At 47.1% G+C, this 11,344-nt stretch overlaps 1 pseudogene; it reads left to right on the top strand.

The window, feature by feature from the left end:
- Nucleotides 1–359: 359 nt before the first annotated feature.
- LOC111524296 lies at nucleotides 360–719 on the top strand (annotated as a pseudogene).
- Nucleotides 720–11,344: the final 10,625 nt, after the last annotated feature.

Here is an 11,344-nt window from a genome sequence, read left to right as displayed (position 1 = left end):
CTGAATAGACTGACGTGACTATTTTGGGGACCTAGCTAATTTGGGAGAAAAGAGTGAGAAAGCCGTGTTCTCAAATTCTTTACATTTTTCGTAAGGCCTAAGACGCGCCTGGGGGCTCACACCTGTAATCCCAGCAAACACCTTGGAAGACTGAGGGGGAGGATGGCTTGAGTCCAGGAGTTCAAGACCAGCCTGGGCAACATGATGAAACCTCATCTCTACTTAAAAAAAAAAAAAAGCTCATTGAAGAAGACGCGGTTATAGGTGCTGTGGATCGCTGATCCACACGCTCCTGCCCCTGACTCACTGCTGTTCATTCCCACCAAGGAACAAGTCAGTCAGGAAGCCGCGCAGCAGTCATGGCTCTTGAGGATACTGGAAAAAAACCTGTGGAGCCAGAGGTGGCAATTCACCAAATTCCAATCACTCTAATGGGCCACAACGTAAAATCCCTGGAAAAGGTGTGTGCTGACTTGATCAGAGGAGCAAAGGAAAAGTATCTTGAAGTGACAGGACCAATTCGAATGCCTACCAAGACTTTGAGAATCACTACAAGAAAAACTCCTTGTGGTGAAGGTTCTAAGACATGGGATCGTTTCCAGATGAGAATCCACAAGCGACTCACTGACTTGCACCGTCCTTCTGAGATTGTTAAGCAGATCACTTCCATCAGTACTGAGCCAGGAGTTAAGATAGAAGCCACCATTACAGATGCTTAAGTCAACTATTTTAATAAATTGATTACCAGGTGTTAAATAAATAAAAAAAAAGGGCAGGGGGGTCGGGCGTGGTGGCTCACGCCTGTAATCCCAGCACTTTGGGAGGCCAAGGTGGGCGGATGACAAGGTCAGGAGATCAAGACCATCCTGGCTAACATGGTGAAACCCCATCTCTACTAAAAATACAAAAAATTAGCCTGGCAAGGTGGTGGGCGCCTGTAGCTCCAGCTACTCGGGAGGCCGAGGCAGGAGAATGGCGTGAACCCGGGAGGCAGAGCTTGCAGTGAGATCACGCCACTGCACTCCAGTCTGGGCGACAGAGCGAGACTCTGTCTCAAAAAAAAAAAAAAAAAGTCCTGAGACCCGGAAGCAGTCAGAAGCAATCATTACCTGCTCCTTCATTTGGGTGTTCTGGGTCCTTCACTCACATTCAGTTGTCACCCAAACCAAATAAAACTCTCTTAAAAATGTCTTATCTTTGTTTTCCATGATATATAAAACCAGCTAAAAGTATTTCCTTCAATCTTTGCACACATTTGTCCCCCCTTATCAAAGGAATCAGAAAGATCTGTGTGTCCTGGCTGGGCACGGTGGCTCACGCCTGTAATCCCAGCACTTTGGGAGGCTGAGGCAGGTGGATCACCTGAGGTCAGGAGATCGAGACAAGCCTGGCCAACATGGTGAAACCCCGTCTCTACTAAAAATCCGAAAAAAAAAAAAATTAGCCAGGCATGGTGGCAGGCGCCTGTAATCCCAGCTACTTGGGAGGCTGAGGCAGGAGAATCGCTTGAACCCAGAAGGCAGAAGTTACAGTGAGCCAAGATGGCACCATTACACTCAAGCCTGGGGGACAAGAGCAAGACTTCATTGCAAAAAAAGAAAAAAAAAAAACACTGTGTCTACACTAGATACCGTTAGATGGCACATATAATTAAAAAAGTTTGTGACCTATCATCTATCCCCAAAGTTGGGAGACAGAAAGAGTTACAAACAAGCTATTATAAAAGATTAATTACCATACCTTGCTTTTGTGAGGAAGGGAAAAGGCTTTTTATTTTTAATTTTTGCACACAAAAAGAACCACAAGCTTAGGTTTTACAGCTTCAGGCACAGGTCCAAAGGAAATTCAGAACTCAAAAACTCACCAGTCTAACAGCAACTCCATCATGCACACACACACACACACGCACCCACATTTTTTAAAAATTTTTTCCCGGCCGGGCGCGGTGGCTCAAGCCTGTAATCCCAGCACTTTGGGAGGCCGAGACGGGCAGATCACGAGGTCAGGAGATCGAGACCATCCTGGCTAACACAGTGAAACCCTGTCTCTACTAAAAAATACAAAAAACTAGCCAGACGAGGTGGCGGGCGCCTGTAGTCCCAGCTACTCGGGAGGCTGAGGCAGGAGAATGGCCTGAACCCGGGAGGCGGAGTTTGCAGTTAGCTGAGATCTGGCCACTGCACTCCAGCCCGGGCGACAGAGCGAGACTCCATCTCAAAAAAAAAAAAAAAATTTTTTTTCCCCTTCCTCCCTACCTTCCTGGCTTCCTCTTCTCCTTTCTTTCTTTGACACAATTGTGCTCCTAGTGGCAAGCAAACAAAAATACCATAAAGAACGCCAGGAGATAACAGAGCCCCCAAGACAGACAATCAAAAATTATTATTGGACTGGGTGCAGTGGCTCACATCTGTAATCCCAGCACTTTGGGAGGCCAAGCCGGGCGGATCACTTGAGATCAGAAGTTCGAGACCAGCCTGGCCAACATAGTGAAACCCTGTCTCTGCTAAAACTACAAAAATTAGCCGGACATGGTGGCTTGTGCCTGTAGTCCCAGCTGCTCGGGAGACTGAGGCAGGAGTATCGCTTGAACCCAGGTGGCAGAGGTTGCAGTGAGCTGAGATTGTGCCACTGCACTCCAGCCTGGGCAGAGCAAGACTCTGTCTCAAAAAATATAAATATATATATATTATCAGTTGATTTCCTGTTATCTGCTACCTGACAGATCACCAAATCACCAGCCCTTCCCAGGAAACTACAAGAGCCAGACCTCTAATTTCAGCGTGTTGTGCAGCAAATGGAATCTCTTATATGTACCATCTCCATTCCTCCAACAAACTACAAGAAGAAGAAACTTATTTTCAGGATGGTTTCGGCAAGTAGAATGGAATCCTTTCGTATGTGCCATCTCAATTCCTCTAAAACTACAAAGACAAAGCACTTAGACTACTGTATTTTGCTCAAGAAGCTAAATGGAGGTGCTTACAAGAATTATGTGGTTTCCCAATAAATTATAAGTGCAGTTTCCCAGTAAACTACAAAACTTAGACCTCTGTGCTTCTGGTATGTTCTTCAGCATGCTGAATGGAGTCTTCTACATCTGCCATCTGTTGGGAGCAGGCCCCCAAATCTGGCCATAAACTGGCCCCAAAACTGGCCGTAAACACTGTGACATGCTTGTGATGGCCTTGACACCCACGCTGGAAGGTTGTCGTTTTACTGGAATGAGGGCAAGGAACACCTGGCCCACCCAGGGCGGAAAACCACTTACTGAAACCACAAACAATAGCATGAGAGATCTGTTCCTTAAGGACATGTTCAAGCTGCAGATAACTAGCCAGAACCCATCCCTTTATTTCGACCCATCCCTTTGTTTCCCGTAAGGAATACTTTTAGTTAATCTATAATCTATGGAAATAATTCTTATCCCTGGATTGCTGTCAGTAAATATGTGGGTCAAACTGTTCGGGGCTCTCAGCTCTGAAGGCTGTGAGACCCCTGATTTCCCACTCCACAACCTATATTTCTGTGTGTGTGTCTCTAATTCCTCTAGCCCAGCTGAGTTGGGGTCTCCACAACCGAGCTGGTCTCAGCAGCCATCTCTCTCTCTCTCTCTCTTTTTTTTTTTTTTTTTAAAGACAGAGTCTCGCTTTATTGCCCAGGCTGGAATACAGTGGCACAATCTTGGCTCACTGCAACCTCGACTTCCTGGGCTCAAGCGATCCTCCCACCTCAGCCTCCTGAGTAGCTGGGACCACAGGTATGCACCACCATGCCTGGCTAATTTTTGTATTTTTTGTAGAGACAGAGTTTCACCATGTTCTCTGGGCTGGTCTCGAACTCCTGGGCTTAAGCCATCTGCCTGCCTCAGCCTCCCATAGTGCTGGGATTATAGGCATGAGCCACTGTGCCCGGCCTACATCCACCATCTCACTTCCCCTAATCTTCAAGTGCTAGACTTTGTATTTCCAGTATGGGTTTATGCTGACTTGAGACCCCTCTAAGCATCATTTCAGTGCCCCAGTGAACCCTAATGTTTAGATATTTGCATATCATAGATATTGTTCAGCATAGCGAAAGGAGTTTCTTTTTTTTTTTTTTTATGTCTTTTTTTTTTATTTAGAGACGGAGTCTCGCTCTGTCGCCCAGGCTGGAGTGCAGTGGCCGGATCTCAGCTCACTGCAAGCTCCGCCTTCCGGGTTCACGCTATTCTCCTGCCTCAGCCTCCCGAGTAGCTGGGACTACAGGCGCCCACCACCTCGCCCGGCTAGTTTTTTTGTATTTTTTAGTAGAGACGGGGTTTCACCGTGTTAGCCAGGATGGTCTCGATCTCCTGACCTCGTGATCCGCCCGTCTCGGCCTCCCAAAGTGCTGGGATTACAGGCTTGAGCCACCGCGCCCGGCCGAAAGGAGTTTCATACCTATACCATCTTAAGTTTCCAAAAGCTGTAAGGGCTAGACACAGATCCTTCCACTTTATTGTTCACCTCTTGCAATGCAACCCCTACATGCTCTAATAATTGTACTTCCCATATGCAGTTGACTGTGGTGATTTGAGCCTTTTAAACACAGATCCTGACTTTGCCTCCCCAACCTCCCCCCAACAAATTACATAAGCTGAATACTAGTATTTCCAGTCTGTTGTTCAGCACATGGCATGAAATGTCCTAGTTTTTTCATCATTACACCCCAACAATTTAAAAAACTGGGCTCTCGGCCTCCTAGTATGTGATTGAGCATGTTAAAGGAAGTATCATAACAGAACTCCCAATTCTGTAACAGATACAAGTGCCAGACAAGGCAACTTCCATCGTACTTTTCAGCACAGAGAAAACACACTATCTCATTTTCTCTTTTCTTTTCTTTTCTTTTCTTTCTTTTTTTTTTTTTGAGATACAGTCTCGCTCTGTGGTCCAGGGTGAGTGCAGTGGCGCCATCTCAGCCCACTGCAGCCTCACCTCCCGTATTCAAGTGATTCTCCTGCCTCAGTCTCCTGAGTAGCTGGAACTACAGGTATACATCACCAGGCCCAGCTAATTTTTGTTATTTTTTTGGGTAGAGACAGGGTTTCATCATGTTAGCCAGGCCCGTCTCTAACTCCTGAGCTCAGGTGATCAGCCCTCCTCGGCCTTCCAAAGTGCTGGGATTACAGACATTAGTCACCATGCCTAGCCCACTAGCTCATTTTTCTTTTCTTTTTCTTTTTCTTTTTCTTGTTTTTTTTTTTTTGAGACGGAGTCTTGCTCTGTTGCCCAGGCTGGAGTGCAGTGGCGTGATCTCAGCTCACTGAAACCTTCGCTTCCCAGGTTCCAGTGATTCTCCTGTCTCAGCTTCTTGAATACCTGGGACTACAGGCATGTGCCACCAGGTCTGGCTAATTTTTTTGGTATTTTTAGTGGAGATGGGGTTTCACTGTGTTAGCTAGGATGGTCTCCATCTCCTGACCTCATGATGTGCCCGCCTTGACCTCCCAAACTGCTGGGATTACAGGCGTGAGTCACCGCACCTGACCCTAGCTCATCTTTCTAACAAACTGTAACACTTAAATACGCTTCTCATGCCTCTTCCAGGACGCTAAATGGGTTACCCACTAATTACAAAAGCTCAACAATTGGCCTTCTGTACCTTGTTCAACACAATGAGGAGCATCTTTAAATGGTACTGCCCTATTTCCAATGGGATGAGAGTGAGATTTTACTTCCAATGAGTTTTTCAGCCTATTAGATGGATTATCTTGAAAGACACTCCAAGAAACCACTAAAGGAAATGTTTCATTCCACTATCGTGTTCACTGTGCTGAATGGCGTGTTTTACTTCTACCATTTTGCTTTGCAATAACTATAAAAGCTATTGTACTGAGAGAGTTAATTTAGCTTGAACTGTTCCTGCATGGCAATGACCCCTGGCCAAGGGCATGAAGCATACTGATTAATAATGTTTTTTTTTTTTTTTGAGACGGAGTCTCGCTCTTATCGCCCGGGCTGGAGTGCAGTGGCCGGATCTCAGCTCACTGCAAGCTCCGCCTCCCGGGTTCCCGCCATTCTCCTGCCTCAGCCTCCCGAGTAGCTGGGACTACAGGCGCCCGCCACCTTGCCCGGCTAGTTTTTTGTATTTTCTTTAGTAGAGACGGGGTTTCACGGTGTTAGCCAGGATGGTCTCGATCTCCTGACCTCGTGATCCACCCGTCTCGGCCTCCCAAAGTGCTGGGATTACAGGCTTGAGCCACCGCGCCCGGCCAATAATGTTGCTTTTTAACCATCAGTCTGAGGAGCTTCAGGGAAACTTGTACTAGCATCAACTTTGCTTTTTGAAAACAATGGCATAAATGATTTGCACCTGGTCTCAGTGAGACCCCCTCCATCCCCTGCCACAGGGTTCTACTGTTGAGGCTGGTTATGCCTTAAGACTATGTCTATGACCAGCAAAATATAAAAATCCTCAACTGAGTCTCCATTTTGGACGCCCCTGTTTCTGAGGTATTCCATGTACACATCAATGGTTTTTGATCCAACAGAGAAAGTGTATCCTGCCATGTTCCTTACAGAAACTAGGACAAAGGAGCTAGCACCTGGCCTATCTGGCCATGAATAGCCTTTGACTGAGATGCTTATTCTTACTTTACTGCTTTTTGCTATATTGTGTCCTCTTGCTGTAACAAACTCTAGATGTTGGATCTGTTCAGTAATTTTTTAGCAGTGAAACCCAGTTTAACTTCCACTTAATGATTACACAACTGGCCGGGCGCAGTGGCTCACGCCTGTAATCCCATCACTTTGGGAGGCCTAGGCGGGCGGGTCACAAGGTCAGGAGATCGAGACCATCCTGGCTAACACAGTGAAACCCCATCTCTACTAAAAATACAAAAAACTAGCCAGGCATGGTGGCAGAAGCCTGTAGTTCCAGTTACTCAGGAGGCTGAGGCAGAAGAATGGCATGAACCCGGGAGGTGGAGCTTGCAGTGAGCCGAGATTGCGCCATTGCACTCCAGTCCGGGCGACAGAGCGAGACTTCATCTCCAAAAAAAAAAAAAAAATTATACAACTGCACTTGTGTATGTGTGTTTGATTCAATATTTCAAATGTTTTACATTACCTAAAATATATGCCCCCAAAGGCCATAAACCTATACTCCCATTATGTTGTTCAGCACACTGAACAGGGTCTCTTCCATGCACTATCTGTGTTATCCAAGAAACTACAAGATGCTTGTACTTCCCTCAAGATTTTCGGCATTATGAGTTGACTTTCTTATGGGCACCATTCCAGTCATCCAGCAAATTTTAAGAACTTGGCACTTACATTTCTAATATATTGCTCAGAATACTGAATGGAGGACAAGAGGTCAAGGGGTTTAGAAGCTGTGATGTTGAAGTATCATTTATAAGGTACTGAAACTACCAAAAGTTATGGCAGGGATAGTGTAAAGGGAGTCACCGTGATGCAGGCACTTCATCTTCAGGGAATTAGGAGAGACTCGGGCGTCTCTACATGGCTACAGCAAGCAGGGCTGGTCTAGTCTGATGACATCAGAGTCAAAGCCAGAGACTTTAGAGAGTAGGGACAGATAATGGTCTTAAGACAGCAAAGAGAATCTCACATCCAGACCCAGGGACAGGGTGGTGAGTGTGGGAAGCATGGTTCACCGAAGGAAAACCAGGGTGCTGTTACTAGAGTATTCTGGTATGGATGCTAAGTGCTGGGTGAGTGAGTGCCAAAATGATCTGAAGTGCCAAAGTGGTCTGAAGTTCGTTTTTTTTTTTTTTTTTTTTTTTTTTTTTTGAGACAGAGTCTTTCTCTCTGTTGCCCAGGCTGGAGTGCAGTGGCACCATCTTAGCTCACTGCAACCTCTGCCTCCCAGGTTCCAATAATTCTCCTGCCTCAGCTGTGATTACAGGCATGTGCCACCACACCCAGCTAACTTTTGTATTTTTAGTAGAGATAGTGTTTCACCATGTTGACCATGTTGGTCTCGAACTTCTGACCTCAAGTAATCTGCCCACCTCAGCCTCCCAAAGTGTTGAGATTACAGGTGTTAGCCACTGTACCCAGCTGATGGGATAGAAGCTTTCTGAGGGAGGTGAACTGGGGGGTTTACATGGTGGACTAGAGGAAGGAGGGGGAAATAAGTTACAGGTATAGCTGTAGACAGAGCTGAAAGGGGTAGGGGACAGAGGTAAGAGGACAAAGAGAAGCAAGGTGTGGGTTTAGAAATAGGGTCATTGAGGACTATATCTTCACACATTTCATTTGTGTGTGGCCTAGCACGCCCCTATGGGACCTTCAATTGGAAGCCTCAAGTCCTGTCACTGATATGTTGAACATGTTTGACACATAGATTGTGACCACAATGCCACTTTACCTTGGCTACAGCTCTTTCACACTTGAATCAGTGGGGGTAATCTTCCCTAGCCCTTAGATGAACACTGCTGCAGGCCTTTAACATTCTCTCTTTTTCCTAGGTATTAAACAGTAGGGGCTCCTACTTGTGACACAGAGTCTTAGCTGACACAGGAGACACAGGGGGCATTGGAGAATGGGTTCCAGGTAAGTGTCTTCTTGTTGAAGTTATACAACAGTAATATGGGGTCCGGGTTGTTTTTTGTTTGTTTTTCTGTTGCTCATATTTCCCTACACATAGTCTGATCACTTGAATAATTAGAACATTAAATTGCAGTATCATTTGGATGCACAGCAAGTACAAAATTAACATTGTAGAGCAGACATCCCACAGTTTAGCTAAGTGTTGGCATTTGTGGATTTTTAAAAGTATAACTGCAACCTCTTTGACACTTCTTCAAGAGGTTGGGCTTGAACCTCTATGGCTGCTCCCCATGAAGGTGGGGTTGTGACTGCTTCCATCAAGAGAGTAGGGTGGAGTTATGTGACCTCCGAGGCTAGGACATAAAAGGCCATGAAGCTTCCTCTTTGTTTACTGGAATGCTTGCTCTTGGAGCCCTGAGCTGCCATGCAAGACTCCCAGCTACACCAAGGCGACCATGGAGAAGCCTCCTTTAGTGCTCCAGTTAGTCTGCAGCCCTAGTGCCCAAGTCATCCCAGTGTAGATGGCAGCTATGTGAGTGAATGAGCCTTGAGATCGGGGTTAGCCAACTTTTTATCTAAAGGGCCATACTGCACAGCTTTGTGGGCCACATAATCTCTGTCACAATTACCAACATGAATGACTGTGTTCCGATAACATTTATTTGCAAAAAGAAGCTATAGGCCCGCAGGCTATAATTTGTTTTACATGATTCTAATCCCCACTATTTGAGCCTAAGGTCCCAGGCAGATATGGAGGAGCAAAGACAAGCTATTTCCCCTGTGCTCTGTCCAAACCTCCGATCCACAGAATCCAGGAATCTAATAAAATGGCTGACATTTTACACCCACTATGTTTCGGGTGGTATGTCAAACACCAGTAGATAGCTGAAGAATATTGTACAAGGCAGGCCTCAACAAGAAAGTGAGATTTGAGCTGACTTGGAGGAGAGTCAACTGGGAAGCTGTGTGTCTGGGGGAAGAGCATTTCAGGCAGAGGGAACAGCCAGTGCAAAACCTTTCGGCAGAGGAGTGCTTGGTATATGTGAGCAATAGCAAGGAAATTGCAGGAGAACAGCTCTGCTGAGGTGCCCCTGGCAATCTTGCACATCTCTAGAGGCCATGTAGGCAAGGTATGACCATGGTCTGAGCCAAGTCTTGTGGGACTGCCCTGCGATTCCCCCTAAAGCAGGGATAGGTAAGCCTGGTGAGGAGCCACTGGGAGGCAGTTTCCTATCCCTACCTTGGGGGAGACTGCTGCAAGGCCATTTCTCTTCCTTCTCCAATGTTTCAGTTGACTGCAGCACTTTCCATATCCCTCCCTCCACCTCCCAGCCCCCTTCCCTCCAAGCATACAGCAGCAGGCTCCTGTGAAGTCTATAAAACTGCTTGGTGTAGTTTAGACTTGGCTTCTCAGCGGCAGGGCTCATGTTGTCTTTTTTTTTTTTGTAAATCATGTAGACCCATAGGATAACGATCGCCCTTCCAGTTTGGTGTTATCCTGTGGGCCTAAGGATGCATGGAGCTGACACCACACTGATTTTGCTTTTGCTGTCGCTGTAAATAATAACCTGTCTAAATCCATCTGGGCTGCTTGTCTCCTTCCCGTAGCCAAATCTACGGGAAGTGTCCAGCCAGTGTAGGGGTCAAGAGACCAAAGTAAATGGAAAAGTCTTGTCAAGACTGCTTGACAAGAGACCAAAGTAAATGGAAGAGGCCTAAGGAGGTGAGGCCAAAGAGGAAAGTGGACCAGGTCACACAGGACCAGATCACTGCAGAACCATGGCTTATGCGGAGAGACAGCAGGAACCACTGGTTTGGGGAGATTTGAGCAGAGGGACATGATTTGGCTCATGTTACGTTGTTAAAGGGACCACATTGAAATACATTCATTCTTTTTTTTTTTTTTTTTTTTTTTTTTTTGAGATGCAGTCTCGCTCTGTCACCCAGGCTGGAGTGCAGTGGCTGGATCTCAGCTCACTGCAAGTTCCGCCGCCCGGGTTTACGCCATTCTCCTGCCTCAGCCTCCCGAGTAGCTGGGACTACAGGCGGCCGCCACCTCGCCCGGCTAGTTTTTTGTATTTTTTTTTTTTTGTATTTTTTAGTAGAGACGAGGTTTCACCGTATTAGCCAGGATGGTCTCGATCTCCTGACCTCGTGATCCGCCCGTCTCGGCCTCCCAAAGTGCTGGGATTACAGGCTTGAGCCACCGCGCCCGGCCAAAATACATTCATTCTAAAAGTGTTACCTTTAAGAAACTATGTATATAAATTAAGTTACTGTTGCCATTATTTGTATAAGTAGTTAAATTTCTCTTACGATTCACTCTCTGCTACTGCCTCTCGGACCCTGCACACCTGGTGGCGGTCCATTGAGAGTAACGTGCTGTGGTTTCCCCTCTCCCAACTCCTGCTCTGCACTTTGTCATTCACTTTCATCTCCCTCCTTGAGTGTCACCTCTCTCAGGCTCGTCAAGGAGCCACGGCAAAGCGTCCTTCCTCAGGAACCCCTCCCCCAGGGGCGGTGAGCTCCTCGACGCCAGGGCCGTGTAGCGCACCTCGGGCCAGGTACCCAGGAGGTGCTCGGCGGCGAGCGGAATGGATGTGGAGGAGCGCTCGGCAGGGAGCGCTGCTGCCGTGGCCTTGGCCTCTGGGAGCGGCGCTGCCGGGGTTTTCTGTGTCAGCCAAGCCTGGAATGCGGGGGCGCCTCTGGACCCTCCTCTTGGGTCTGGGGGCTGCCTAGGGCATCCTCCACTCCTCTCCCACCTTCTGTCCTTCCCTATCTCCCACCCACAGGTGTGGGGCTCCGGA

This window comes from Piliocolobus tephrosceles, chromosome 15 (assembly GCF_002776525.5).
Source record: "Piliocolobus tephrosceles isolate RC106 chromosome 15, ASM277652v3, whole genome shotgun sequence".
NCBI lineage: Eukaryota > Metazoa > Chordata > Mammalia > Primates > Cercopithecidae > Piliocolobus > Piliocolobus tephrosceles.
Note: the sequence above shows the minus strand (reverse complement) of the source record. Positions and strands in the feature narration are given on the sequence as shown.